The sequence below is a fragment of the Notamacropus eugenii genome, chromosome 4 (assembly GCF_028372415.1).
Source record: "Notamacropus eugenii isolate mMacEug1 chromosome 4, mMacEug1.pri_v2, whole genome shotgun sequence".
NCBI classification, from domain to species: domain Eukaryota; kingdom Metazoa; phylum Chordata; class Mammalia; order Diprotodontia; family Macropodidae; genus Notamacropus; species Notamacropus eugenii.
In genome coordinates, this window is record NC_092875.1 from 403446564 (window position 1) to 403460817 (window position 14254).

The 14254-nt window shown below is 39.5% G+C and overlaps 1 long non-coding RNA gene across 1 annotated transcript in view; it reads right to left on the reverse strand.

Annotated features, from left to right (window-relative positions):
• LOC140501713 (uncharacterized) overlaps positions 1 to 14254 on the reverse strand; it is a 41117-nt gene that overhangs the window by 2041 nt on the left and 24822 nt on the right. The window lies entirely within an intron of this gene.

The following is a 14254-nucleotide window of genomic DNA, read 5'->3' on the forward strand; positions in this document are numbered from 1 at the left end:
CTAGAAGCTGAGAGAATCAGGGAAGGCTTAATGTGAGAAGTCGTGCTTGGACTCTCTTGGAGAAAATCAAGAATTCCAAGAAGCAAAGATAAGGGAAAACACATCCCAGGCATGCGGGACAACCAATGCAAAGGTGAAGCATCCTCATGTATAAAAGAGAGGCATATTTACCTCCTTGCATCAACGAATATTTGAATAATGGATAAGAAAACTAAAAGGCTTGAAAGAGGCCAAGCTGTGAAGAGTTTTCATTGCCAAACAAAATAATTTAAATTTGATTTTAAATTTCATTGTCAAGATGATAGAGAACCAGTGGCTCGTGTTCTTTGAGTAAGGGGGTGACGTAGTCAGACCTGAGCTTTAGAAAGTCACTTCCGGGTGGGGAGGATAGACTCAAGGTGAAGAGGGGAGGCAGGGAGACTAAATGTCAGTGCAATGGTCCAGGCATAAGGGGAGGAGGGGGATGGTTGTGTGAGTAGAAATAAAACCACATGTTTTCTGCTTCCTAATCTTGGCCACCTTAATATAATACTATAACTTTGATCTGTTTGTTTGTTTTCTTCTTGTTTACTCTGAGTGGAGTGAAGGTTGGTGATGGGGTAGAGGAAATAAAAAAAAAAAAACAGCACTTGTTTTTAACTTCAAGGACCTGAAGTTTCATTGGTTTTGATGAGGCTTAGGGGTGCTGGGGACCCCAAAATACCAATAGTCCAGGTCGGGCTCAAATGAATTCGACTCAAGCCTTCTTAAAACCCAAGAAAACAAAATTTATTAAAGATTCACCAAATTAGGTTGGCTCTTAAGGACTCTAAACATTTGTGATGCTTGTGTTCACAAGCAGGCTAGATAGAATCTCAGCTAGACAGAGTCTGAGCTGGATTCAATCTGAGAGCATTCATGGAGGTAAGATATAACTAAATACAGAAAAAAACTATAGGAGGGATCTGGGGGTGGTCTGGCAGTCCAGGGTGATGGGAGGAGGGGTCTAGGAAAGGTCCCAAGGAGAAGTCCAAGGAGGGAATCCAAGGAGGGTCAAAGACTGGAAACAGCTGGAGGCAATCAAGAGATATCAGACAATGGAGCGGGTAGGTGGGAAGCATGTGGGGCAATCAAGAGTTAATAGACAATGGCTGCAGATTTGAGTATGGAAAGCCAGACCTAGTGGGGAGATTCAAAGGGAGCTCAAAGGGGGCTCCCAGAGTCTGAACCGCATCAGCCTGATCAACCCCTTCATTGTGGATGGCAGTTCTTCTCTGACGTGGTAGATGGTAACGATCTTGAAGAGTGGCAGTGGCCAGAGAATTTTTCTTCTGGACAAGCCAGAGATGAGCCTCTCTATATCTGTTTAGTTTAGACCACAAAGGGCATGTAATCTGTAAGTGCTTCCCTTCCCCTCACCCCAAAACAAAAACCCTTTCCTAGCTTGATAAGACCTGCCAAAGGTTATGCCTTGCTGGCATAGTCTTCTTCAGGACACCAAGGTTACTCCCACATTGTGATGAGGTTGATTTTGGTAGAGGCAGTTACCCATCAATCACAAACACCTCCCACCACACCCCCCCCAAAAAAAAAACAAAAACAAAGCACATTAATTAAAAATAACTTTCAAAAATCCAGGCTGAATTGGAGAGAGGGGAGTAACAGAGAAGGAGAGGTCAAATGCCCAGAATGTACTTGAAACAATGCATGTGATGGGACTCCATTGGACCTACATGAACTGTTACTCCACACTTCTTCATTATTTCCTCTTCAGCCCAGAAAGAATTTTCCCTCTTGATCAAAGGTATAATTTCCAAAATAGATTTTTAAACGTTCTTTGGGACATAGGTTTTAGGACTCAAATCTATCAAATAACAAATAATGTACCTTTTACTTCCTCTTTTACCTTTAAAATTTCTTAAGGCCCTACTTATATAAGGCACTAGGTTAAACTCTCTAGAGAGAAGTTGAATAGATAGGGTCCATACAAAGGGGATAATTAAAGAGCACTGATTCTTGTATTCATTGATTTATTCAACAATTATTAAGTATCTGCTAATTGTAAAGCATTGTACTAAAAGCTGTTTAGATAAGCCATAGTCCCTGCTCTCATTGAACTTCAGGTCTTAGATAACAGACACATTTATAATATTCAATATGACATAATAAGCACATGAGAGATCTGTAAAACAAAGGTCCATGTGAGGTTTGAAGGGGACACAAGCTCCTTTTGTGTAGGAATCATTTCAGTCTGGTACAGTGACTGGTAAACAGTAGGTGCTTAATAAATGCTTATTGCTATAATAAATAATTGATTAAAATGTTTGGGGGAATCAGAAAAGGCTTCATGAAGGAATAAGTATTTGAGCTAGGTTGCAAAGAATGTATAGGGATTCAACAGGTAAAGAGTGTGGGGAGGCATTCCAGGCATAATGTCTAGAATGAGTAAAGGCATGGAAATCAGAACTGGTAAAATTATAATGACAATTGAAGAACTATCATACACTCAACCAAATTAAATTAAGAAAGTATGCCACACTGTACATGCCAAAGATCTACATTATGGGGGGAGAAATGGAGGCATTGTATGAGTTTGATAGGCTGAGCTCTGTGGGCAATAGTAGAAATTTCCACTTTTCCAATAAATCAAGCTTCATTTCACTGAACTGGTGAAGAGGGATGAGTTACTTCATAGTTTGGCCTAGCTAAGAGCCAGCTTTCTGCCAGAAGGGGATGACCAGGCAGAGCCACAGCTGGCTCCATGATACAGGCTGTATTGTAGAAGGGAAGGCCAGAAATCTGATAGGCTAGATTCTTACCCTGTATAGTTCTAGGAGAAACTCTTCAGCTCTCTTCTATGAAGAATTCTAAGCCCTGTGCTTCATATCACAGGATTCTCTTCCAGAATAATTTTAGAATAGATCATTGTTTGAAAACAAAGCTTGGATTTGGACCAAAAGAGAAAAGCACATGAAGCATTGAGGAGAAATAAATCTTAAAATCCCAGGGGGCATAATATTTACCAATCCATTTTCTCAAAACCATTTCCCTTTATTATCCTTGCCTCATGGGATCTCTGTCAGGACTAGGCATGAGATTAAGTTCCTTCAGCTCTGTCACTTTGCATAAATCACTCTCTGAGTCCTAATTTCTTCTGCTGTAAAATGTAGGAGTCCAGTTGGATGATCTCTAAGGTCCCTTCTAGCTCTGACCTTCTGTGATCTGTGAAATCAGATCTGATCTAGAACCTATTCATCTTATGTCTGGACAAATGACTTTACTGGCCTCTTCACTGAATTCTCATGACCTCTTATCATTCCCAAGAGTCATGTAACTTGAAGGGAGTTTTGGGAGAAGCTGGAAAGATGTCTTTGAACTGATATTGGATGAATTGATTATAACCAGAAGAACAGTTTATACAATGACAACAATATTATAAAGAAAAATAAATTTTAAAGACTTTGGAACTCTAATGGATGCAATGGAAAACCACAGTTCCAAAGGACCAAGATGATACTCACTTCCTGCCAGAGAGAAGACAGACGAAAAATTCAGACTGAGTTATATACTTTGGACATGGCCAGTGAGGGATTTTGCTTCACTTGACCATGTAGATTTGTTATGATGGTTTTTCTTTTTCTTTTCAGTTATTGTTATTATTCTTGGGGGGGGGGGGGGTAGGAGGAGAAGAGAGAGGACAACAAGCAAATGACTGCCTGTTAATTGGAAAAATAATAAAAAGATAATTTTCTCCAACTGCCTCCTTACACACGTGCAGAAATTGAAGCCGAGGGTGGTTACCATGACTTCACTATGGCCACACAGATGACTCAGAGAAGAATTCACTTCCATCTTCCTAACTCTGCCCAGTGTCATTGCAGGGAAGCATTGCTCTCCATTCACAGGTTAATCACAAGTAAGACGGATCCAACTCCAGCTCTGTTGAAATTCAGAGCCCTGCAATCAGCAAACACTGATTCTTTGACAGAGGCAGAGACAATATTTGATAATCCTCAGATCAGATCAGGATAGACTCCTCTTTTTCCTTCTTTAGCTATTTGAGCAGTGCTCAGGAAACTTTGTAAACTTAGCTCTCCATCCTTGTCAAAACCGAAAGGATTCATTCTATGAGCCTGCCATAGTGCTGCTACCACATGCCTTTGGCAGAGGTGGCAACAGTGGCAAATCTCCCACCATCACCAAAAAGCTGCATTAATTTGTGGTGTGATATTATTATTAGTTTACTTATTCATTTGTTAGTTTATTAACGTACACCCAGCTGCAATTTAAATATGTCTTTTTTGGGTCATAGTCAACTAATCTACCTTCATTCATTTCAGTGACATTTGCTTTGAACACTCTGTAGCTAATCCTAGCCCTTACGCCTCTGCTGGGTACTTGAGCATCCTCCCCTAAGGCAGATATCTCATTAGTTCTGAGCATAAGATCATAGAGTTTAAAGCATAAGGGACCTTGTAGATCACCTGGCCCAATCTCTTCATTTGGAAACGTGGAAACTGAGGCTTATAGTGGTCAAGTGACTTGCCTAGAGTCACATAGATGGTAAGAGTCAAAGCCAAGATTCTAGCCCAGGTAGTCTGAGTCCATATCTAGCCTCCTTTCTCCATCCATGGTGCTAACTCCCTACTTCCCTTTGAAATTACCATATTCACAGCCAGGGCTACTGCCAGTGCTGCAGACTGAAGTTGCATTCAGAGAGAGAAGCTATGGATTTAGACAGAAAAGGGGGGAAAATCTCTTTCATGATACTGTCCCCACCCCTACTCCCCAGAATTAAAACATTTGGTAGAAGAAATCTGCCAATATGGTTCTGATAGGTAGAGGGAAAAATCTATTTCTGAGCTCCCTAATGAACCAACCTCCCCACTTCCATCATATTAAAATCCATCTTCAGCTTCAAATGCTGTAACATTTGACTACATTTTCCCCAACTTAAATCTTAATTAGCATTAAAATCTATTATTTTCTTAAGGAAGGAGAGTTTTGAGACCTTCAAACAACTGGTAAATATATTTACCTCTACCTTGGTCTGGAGGGAAATTTCCTTCAGATTCTTAGCACCACTCTTCAAATTTTGAAGTTCTGAGGAGAGCAGTATAACATGAGAGGCAATTCCTGGTGCCAACCATACACAGGGCTTGAGTAAGTAAATAAGAAAGGAATAATTGCATCCAGATATTTCAGAAATTGCAAGTTGCCTCAGCAACTGTCACTCTATTGGCTCAAGCTTTAAAGATCTAACCTAATGAAATCCAATTTTGTTGAAGACTGCTTCTTGTAGTATCTTGTGTTAAACAGCACTGCGTCACGGGTTTTGTCAAGAGGTAAGACTCAAAAATTTATGTCAGTGACTTTGGCATTCCCGCATCTTATTTTGTCTGCTCTGTGATCAAACCAAAGCCCTCTATCAGAAACAGGAGCAGATGCTCACTGTCTACCCCCACCCCTCAGATCCCCACCCCCACCTCCAACCAGTGATTGGATGCTCCACCTATCCGTTGGACATAATTGGCCAACCAGAAGTCAAACTAACTTTCCCAGCATGATATAAAAATCACCATATATTTGACCTAAATAGCATAATCATGCTATTTTTAATTACACATTGGCATTTAGCTTAGGCAAATGTGAAATATTTGTAGACTTTAAGCTAAATTCTCCACTGGTTATCATGGATAAATTCAAAGGAAGCAAAGGAAAATCAACAGTTTGTCTTCTTCAACTACTCTGCTTCCCTTCTTTCCTTAAGAGCACCTCTTTCCCCTAACATCTAACATCATTCCTTTGGTCATATACCTGTGTCCTGGATTTTCTGCCATAGTTCAGAATTCAAGAAGAGGAAGTATATGTTCAATGAGGCTTTGCCAAAGGAATTTCCTTTGTAATAATGGCTCACATTTAGATAGACCATTCCTCAACACTGTGCAAGCAAACATTACAGATTGGGAAACCTGCTCTGAGAGGTTAAGTGATTTGCTTGTGCCTACACAGCTAGCAAGTTACAGAAGTAAGGTTCACACTCAGCCCTTCTTCTGCACTCTGTCTTCTGAATTTTAGTCCTCATTTCTCCATGCTAGAGTGTATATAGCTCCTGTCTAGTTACTAGGCAAAATGAGTGAACAGGAAGGCAATTCCTTAACTATAGCCAGTGGTTACATTGTTTTGAACTGGTTTTCTCTCTTTCTCTCTGTCTCTCTTTCTCTCTGTCTGTCTGTCTGTCTGTCTGTCTCTCTCTCTCTCTCTCACACACACATACACACACACACACACACACACACACACACACACACACACACACACCACTTTATGTTCCCAACCCCCATGGAATATAGTGTCTGGATGGGCAGAATTGACCATTGATTAGGGCATCCCTTTGGCCTTCTGGTCAAAGACACAACACTGAGCTGTTTCTGGTAACTGCTTAACCCTTGGTTGATTCTGTGGACTTGCCTCCATCTTCCTAGGATCAGATTTATATAAGTCTGACTAAATCCCAGCAGTACTGAGATATCTGGTATAAAATAACCTAATATACTGCTTGTTTACTGGGTATAAAGATTACTTTTAATGTACTAGATGGACTATTTATTTTAGTCTCAGGTCCAGATTTTTTGGCTTCTTCCTCATCGTATCTATAAAAGTGGATTGATAAATTCCTTTCATGTTGTTAATTTCCTTTTCTCTCTGCACTCAATTTACATCCTGAAAATTTCTCTTTGCAATTGTATTTCTATTAATAGCATAATCACTGCCAAACCTATCATGCTTCTTTACATAGGTTCATGGAACCAATATGGCTTCCAGAGCCAAAGAGAAATTGTTTTCCCTCCATCATCTCCACTCTCACTCTGAATGCTAAACTGGAGGATGGGCTGGAAGATGTAAGAACTAGTTAGTGACAGGTGAAGGGGAATGGAAGAGACAATGAGCTCAGGGTGTCTGAGGTGTTCAAACGAAGACTAGCACCTCTAGTGTGAGGTCTGTTATCCACCTTTGATGTCCCACTTGACATCCAGCTTTCACCTTTGGCTCCAAGGAGCTATAATATATGCGTTGACCACATCCTGGCAAAACTCTCTTGGCAGAGGGGTTAAACCAGGTTAAGGGTAACTGATGGGCCTCAAATCCCTCAGTGAGTTAGAGGGGTGTCTGCCCCCAAGAATCTGAAGACTTCCCTGGTAGAATAGGCAGATATAAACATTTTGTTTCAGTGGGCCCTGAAGGGAGAAGAAGCAGGTGCTGTGGAGCGCTTAGAGCTTTGTCAGACACCTAAGATGTCAGCGCCATCTGTTGCATCTTGGGCCATCACCAGTTGTCTTGACTTTTGTCTAGTCACTGTACTTCAATGACTCTGGAAGAGAGAGTGGGACCTACAACTTTGTGTACCTTTATCTTTACTTTAAATTATTGGATTTATGGATTTATGTTGGAGTTAAAAGGCATTGCTTGTGATACGATTTTGGTCCTCTTTCATTGTGAAGGACAAATGAAAACTGTGATGGTGTGATGATGTGAAAAATCATTTGAAATTGAATATCAAGCCGTAAAAAGGGTAAGAAGTTTTACCAATTTAATGCCTGATGGCCAGCAAATAGCCCCATCTCCAATCATACCAGATGTACTGTTTCTGTCTAGATATGATTTATAGCAGATTCATAATTTTTATCACCAACTGTGAGATCAGTGGATATTCAGGTTTTTCAAAATAAAGATACTTGTTACATATTTAATTCCTAGGGGTCCAGTGAGACTAGATTAGATACTGTGTGAGAAGAGCATTAGGCTTTGGAAAAAAAAAATACCATATGAAAGTAACAACATTCAGAAGTCGGCTAGCCAGACCCAAACTGACCTTTTTTTAAGTGACTTATTTATATAACATATTAAAATTGGAAAAGCCCCTTATATGCATTGTATCTTTGGACCTTCACAGCAACCCTATGAGACAGTTGCTATTATCCCCATATTACAGATGAGGATCAGAGAGCTCATCCAGGGATAAATAAATGACACCTAATAAGTACCTAAGTAGGATTTGATCCAAAGTCTTCCTAGAACAAATCTGGAACTCTATGTGGTATACCACTGGTAGTTAAATATGCCTAATACCCCTGACAAGTGATCACAAAGCCTTGTTTAAAATCTTCTGGTGAGTTAGAAACCTATCACCTTCAGAGACAAGGCCATTGGATCTTTCAGATTTAGAATTAGAGGGCCAAGGCTTAAATCCTGGCTCTGTCACTTCTCTTGTCACCTGGAACGTGTCATCTTTACCTCTCTAGGCCTCAGTTCTTCATCTGCAAAATGAGGGTTGGATTATCTAGCCTCTAAAGCCCCTTTCAGCTCTAAATCTATGACCTACTTATTATTAAAAAAATTTCCTTACATTAAACTGAAATATGCATCTCTGAATCCTCAGTGCTCCTAGGTCTGGCCTATGGAGCCAAGTTGAACAAAGTAGCATTTCTTCCACATGACAGACTTGAATGTATTTATGTATGTGTGTAATACATATATATATGTATTACACACACATATATACATACACACATCAGTCATGCCTCCCTTTAATCTTTTCTGAGCTAAACATTTTTATTTCCTTTGACTGATCCCCATCTGCCATCATATTGAGTTATTTAACCATTTAGATGGACGCTTTGGATACTCTCAATTAATGGGGCATCCAAAACCAAATATAACACTTCAGATATGGTATAACTAGGTAAGAGTAAGGTGAGGCTATCGCTGCATTCATTCTGGACCTTTCCTTTATGATTATCATTTGTTTTTGTGGTTGTTGCTTTGGGCTGCCGTATCATGCTTCTAACTCATATTGAACCTTTACTGTATTAAAGAAGCTAGATGTTTCTTGTTTGTTTATTTTCCAATAGGTATGCTATGTTAACCAGCCTCTCTTTCCCCTAAGCCCTGAAATTCACATGAACTGGGTCTGATTTTGAAGACTGACCCAAAAGATCAGTTAGATTCTTTGGCTTGTTTGCCACTAACCAAAACTGACATTGAGATATCTCCAAATATTCTTTTGTTTAGGATTCAAAAAATGTGTGTGATAGAGTCTTTAGCTCCTATGCAAGCATTCTATGTAATAAAAGCATGTTGGGTAGAGGGCAAAGTTCCCCTGCTTCCCCTCCCCTCCAGAAAATTCAAAAGATGTAAAATACTCAAAGGAACCCATAAACAAATACACAAAAACTCCTGAAGTTCCCATAGTAGCTCATAAACTCTTCTATGAAGGAAACTAAACCTAAGGTTGCCATTGGTGCAACATGTGTGAATTCCAGTGAGACCCCTGACACCTCCACAGCTCCTCCCAGACTCATAGTACCATCTTCTGATTCTGACTCCCCTTCCAAGACAAATATATTTCTGATATGCTACTTACGCACTGCCTCCCTTCTTTCATACCTGCCCTCTACGACTGGAATAGTGTGTATAGTGGGGAAGGGGGATGTCATGGTCCCTATCTCTTGTTACTCCATGTTGTTATCATGGTCCAGCTACGAAAGGGTGTTTGGGTGAGTTGTAATCATCTTTTCCTTCCTAGAGGAACACTGTTCAGAAATTACCCCTTTCTCTCTAAAAGGTCAGATCTCCAAACTCTGCCTTGGGTATATTCTAGAGGAAACTCTCCAAGGTTGGAAGGGCCCACAAAATCTCTCTTCTCTGCAATAAATTTAGATTTCATGATTATGCTGCACAGAAAATTTAGGTTTCTCCTTTACAGAGGAGGTTGGGTGTCAGTAACATTGTTTATGAACTTTCCCCTCAGGTCTCATGGTCAAGCATGTTGTTGCTTTTTCACAAGCTCATGTCACTCCATCACTTCCCCAAATGCTCTATTTTGGCTTTGGGTCCAGTAATTCTTCTCTTCGGCTACATAGGCTTGAGGTCCATATCATGCTTCTTTAGCTATTAGCTATTGCCATGTGGGATATTGGGGAAAAAAGAAAGTCCCCTCCACTTTCCACTTATGTACTTTGACAGAAAGTGACAAAGGACAAGGTGAAAAAGGACTTAAACACTCTTCTATCTCTCTTTTTTAGGCTGGCACAGAAGAGTAGCTTCTCTAATTAGAATCCATCTTCCCAAGTGTACTAGCCAATTAAATCATCTTAGGGGCAATCCCTGTCACTTGAAACCAATCAGGACTTGGCTTTGCCCTATTATCAAGATATTAGTGATCATACCTGTATACACAGAGAGGTGGCTATTAAACGTTATTAAATATGAACAAAGGCATTCTGTCCTATAAAGTCATCAGACTGAACTCAACCAGAGAACTCCCTTGATCAACACCCCTTGTAGAGATTACTAACCTGATAGACACCTTCTCCCTGTTTTGTACTTCTGAAAGTGACTTTTTAAATGGGAGCATAAAACTTTACAGTTATCCCTATTTTGTTGTATTACAGTGTTTTAGCTATGATCTTTTTGGTCTTGACTGCCATCACTGAACATTTGTTCTCTCATCATTTGTGCTATCTGCAAATTTGATAAATGTGTCATTTATTCCTTTACCTACTTCTTAGGTATAAATGTTGATCAGGACAGAGCAAAGCATAGATTTCTACATAACTTTAATAGATACTCCTACTCAAATTGTTATCAAACCAATGTTGATTATCCTGGGGATACATCCATTCAATTCAATTCCTTGAATGTTTATTAAGCATTTCTTATGCATAAAATGCTGTGATTAGCACTGGGAATCTGGAGATAATATTAAAGCAATCTAGGAGCTTATATTCTGTTCCACTTTGTGATTATTATTTATTTTTAACTCATTTTTTAATTTATGGAATAAAACAAGCATTTTCTTGATATAGTACAGTTTAAAAAAAGATGATTGCATATGAAACTGTAAATCCACTATGCACAACTTTCTTTTCCTTTCAAATATACAACAAAAATATCATATGAATTTTTTTCTTCCCAAATCCTATAGATGGCTACCATCGGACACAAATAGGTATAGATATGAAAAATTATTCTATGCATACTTCTATTTATCAGTTCTTTCTCTAGATGCAGATAATATCTTTCTTCACATGTCCTTTATAGTTAATTTAGGCATTCATAATAATCAAAATAATTAACATGCACAAAGTCATTCTTAATATAATAATGCTGTTACTGTATACAGTGTTCTCTTGGGTCTCATCTTTTTGCTCTTCATTATTTTATGCAAGTCTTTCCATGTTTTTCTAAAAACATTGAGCTCATCATTTCTTATACTACAATAATATTCCTTATATTATTTGAAGGAGACAGCAGTGCAGCTTCAATATTACTTTTTTTTCCTGTAGAATAAGGAGGAAAATCATCGAATCAGACCACAGTACCTCTGTAATTCAGTGGACAGTTTTGGAGAGTTGTTGAAAAACTTTATCACCCTGAGATCAACCTGGTGATGAGCTTTTGTGACTTAATGAGGTTGATTCTTGGTCAGTAGACAATGACCCATTACTGGGTTCATCTTCAAAGCCCTTCCAAAACTTGCCAGAGCCTATACTCTGTTGGCATAGACTTTGAAAACCCAGAGACACCTCCACACCAGGAAGAATAAAGCACACATTAATTGAGTGAATGGAGTAGAACTTTAGTAAAGGAAAGAATAACTATTTGCAAGAAATACACATGTGGTAGAGTCAAGAGCCAGATGGGATCCTGGATCCAAGCAAAGGGTAATAAATGTTGTACCAGAGAATTTTGTTCTTTAAATAAGCCATTGGTTATCTGGGACTAAACCACCTCAGTTACATAAGAAACTAGCTCTTCATTAATAGTTTTGGTCATTAAATTGATGTGGTCATTGACCTCATTAGTGGTTACTGCTATAAGCATATATACTGTCTCTCTGCCAGAGAGACAGAGAAAGGGGAGAGAGAGGCGGGAGAGAGAGGGAGAGGGAGAGGGAGAGGGAGAGAACGGGAATGAGTTCAGTGCCTTGGCTTGTAATTAGCCTTTGACTTTTAAAAACACAATCATCCAATCTAAGGCCCTTGCTGAGGTTGGACAATAATCCTTTTATGCTTCTTTTTATCAGCTTACTATGCCATTCACCTCAGGGGCTCCTCCAACCTTTTCATTCCTCTTCAAACTTCCAGTGGCTCTTCATTCCTCCACCTCTCAGCTGAGAACCATACAATGTCCAATCTAATTGATTCCACTCATTCTTCTTAACTTCTGAAGCATTTAATGAGATTGATTATTTTCTCCTCCTTGATACTCTTATAACTACATTTCTGGGAAACTTCTCTCCTGGTTTGACTCCTACTTATATAACCACTCCTCAGTCTGCTTTTCTAGATCCTCTTCCAGGACCTTCTCTCTAACCATAGGTGACCCACAGAGCTTTGTCCTGGGCCTTCTTCTTTTCTCTTATATTACTTCACTTGGTGATTTCATCAACTCTCCTGGATTTACCATCTATGCTGACTATTCTCAGATCTACCCATCCCACCCTCACCTCTCTGCTTCCTTCTTGTCTTGTATCTTCAACTGCTTTTAGACATTTCAAACTGGATGTCTGGCAGACATCTTAAATCCACAACTGAACTCACTATCTTCCCCTTCAAACTTTTACCCCCTCCAAACTTTCCTGTTATTGTCTAGGGCACCACCATCCTCCCAGTCCCTCAGGCTCACAATTGAGGTATCATCTGGAATTCCTCATTATCTCTCACCTCCTTCTCCCATCCAACCTGTCGCCAAGGCCTGTCAATTTCGCCTTTGCAGTATCTCTCGAATATGCTTCATTTTCTCCTCCGATGCTGCCAACTTCCTGGTACAGGCCCTCATTCCTCATGCCTAGACTTCAACAGCCTGCTGGAGGGTCTGCCCTCCTCAAGCCTCTCCCCACTCCAGTCTGTCTTCCATTAAGCTATCAAAGTGGTTTTTAGTTTCATCATTAAACCGAAACTGCTCTCTCCAAAGTGACCAGGGATCTTTTAATTATCAAATATAATGACCTTTTCTCAATCCTCATCTTTCTTGAATTCTCTGAATTCTTCATGTTCCATTTTTGGACTCCATGTATTTTTATTGACCATTCCCCATACCTTGAATGTTTTTCTTCCAGACTTTTGCTCTTAGTTTCTCTGGTTTCTTTCAAGACTCATCTTAAATTTACCTTCTTCAAGAGTCCTTTCTCAGAACTCTCCACTGCTGAGGTTGTTCAGTCTCTTTGTGATTCCTTTTGGGAGTTCTTGGCATAGATACTGAAGTGGTTTGTCATCTTTTTTTCATTTTACATATGAGAAAACTGGGGCAGATTGAGTGACTTGCCCAGGATCACACAGCTAGTAGGTGTTTGAAGCTGGATTTGAACTCATGTCCTCCTGACTTTAGGCCCAGCACTCTATCCACTGTGGCACCTACTTGCCCCTGTCACTTCCAAAGACTTCCTCTCTCAGATTACCTTCCATCTATCCTATATAAATCTCATATGACTTAGCTTTTTACATATTATCTCATCCATTCAAATGTAAATCACTTAAGGTCAGGGATTGTTTTGGCTTGTCTTTGTGTCCTAGTATTTAACACAGGGTCTGGCCCATGCTTATTATTCAATAATTGATTATTGACTTGTTTTTCTAGTTCTGTTCCTACCTATCTACTATTCTCCACTCTCCATTTCTGGATCATTATTCAACTCTTACCCCCTAAATGTGGTTGTCTGCTTAAGCTCCAACCTGGGTACTCTGTCCTAGGCAGCTGGTGACCTAGTATATAAAACACTAGAAGATCTGAACTAATTAATCTGATACTTATTAGCTGTTTGACCCTGTTTAATCTCTGACTCAGTTTTCTTAACTACAAAATGGAGTTAATAATAGAATCTACTTCCTTGAATTATTGTGAGTCAAATGATATATTTGTAAAGCTCTTAATACTGTGCCTATTAAATTGTAGATACTTGACAAAACCATGCATCCTTCCTTCTTTCCTTCCTTCCTTCCTTCCTTCCTTCCTTCCTTCCTTCCTTCCTTCCTTCCTTCCTTCCTTCCTTCCTTCCTTCCTGCTTTCCTTCCTTCTTCTTTCCATTTTTTATCATTAGATATTCATGCTCCCATAATTTCAATTAAATTTTCTACTAAAATTGAATATTCAGCTTTAATCACCAATCTGAACTCTACCTATCATCACCAGTTGACTGCAGGAAATTGTCCTTGAATGTCCCATTGGCATTGCAAACTCAACATCCCAAACAGACCTGATTATCTTCACTTTA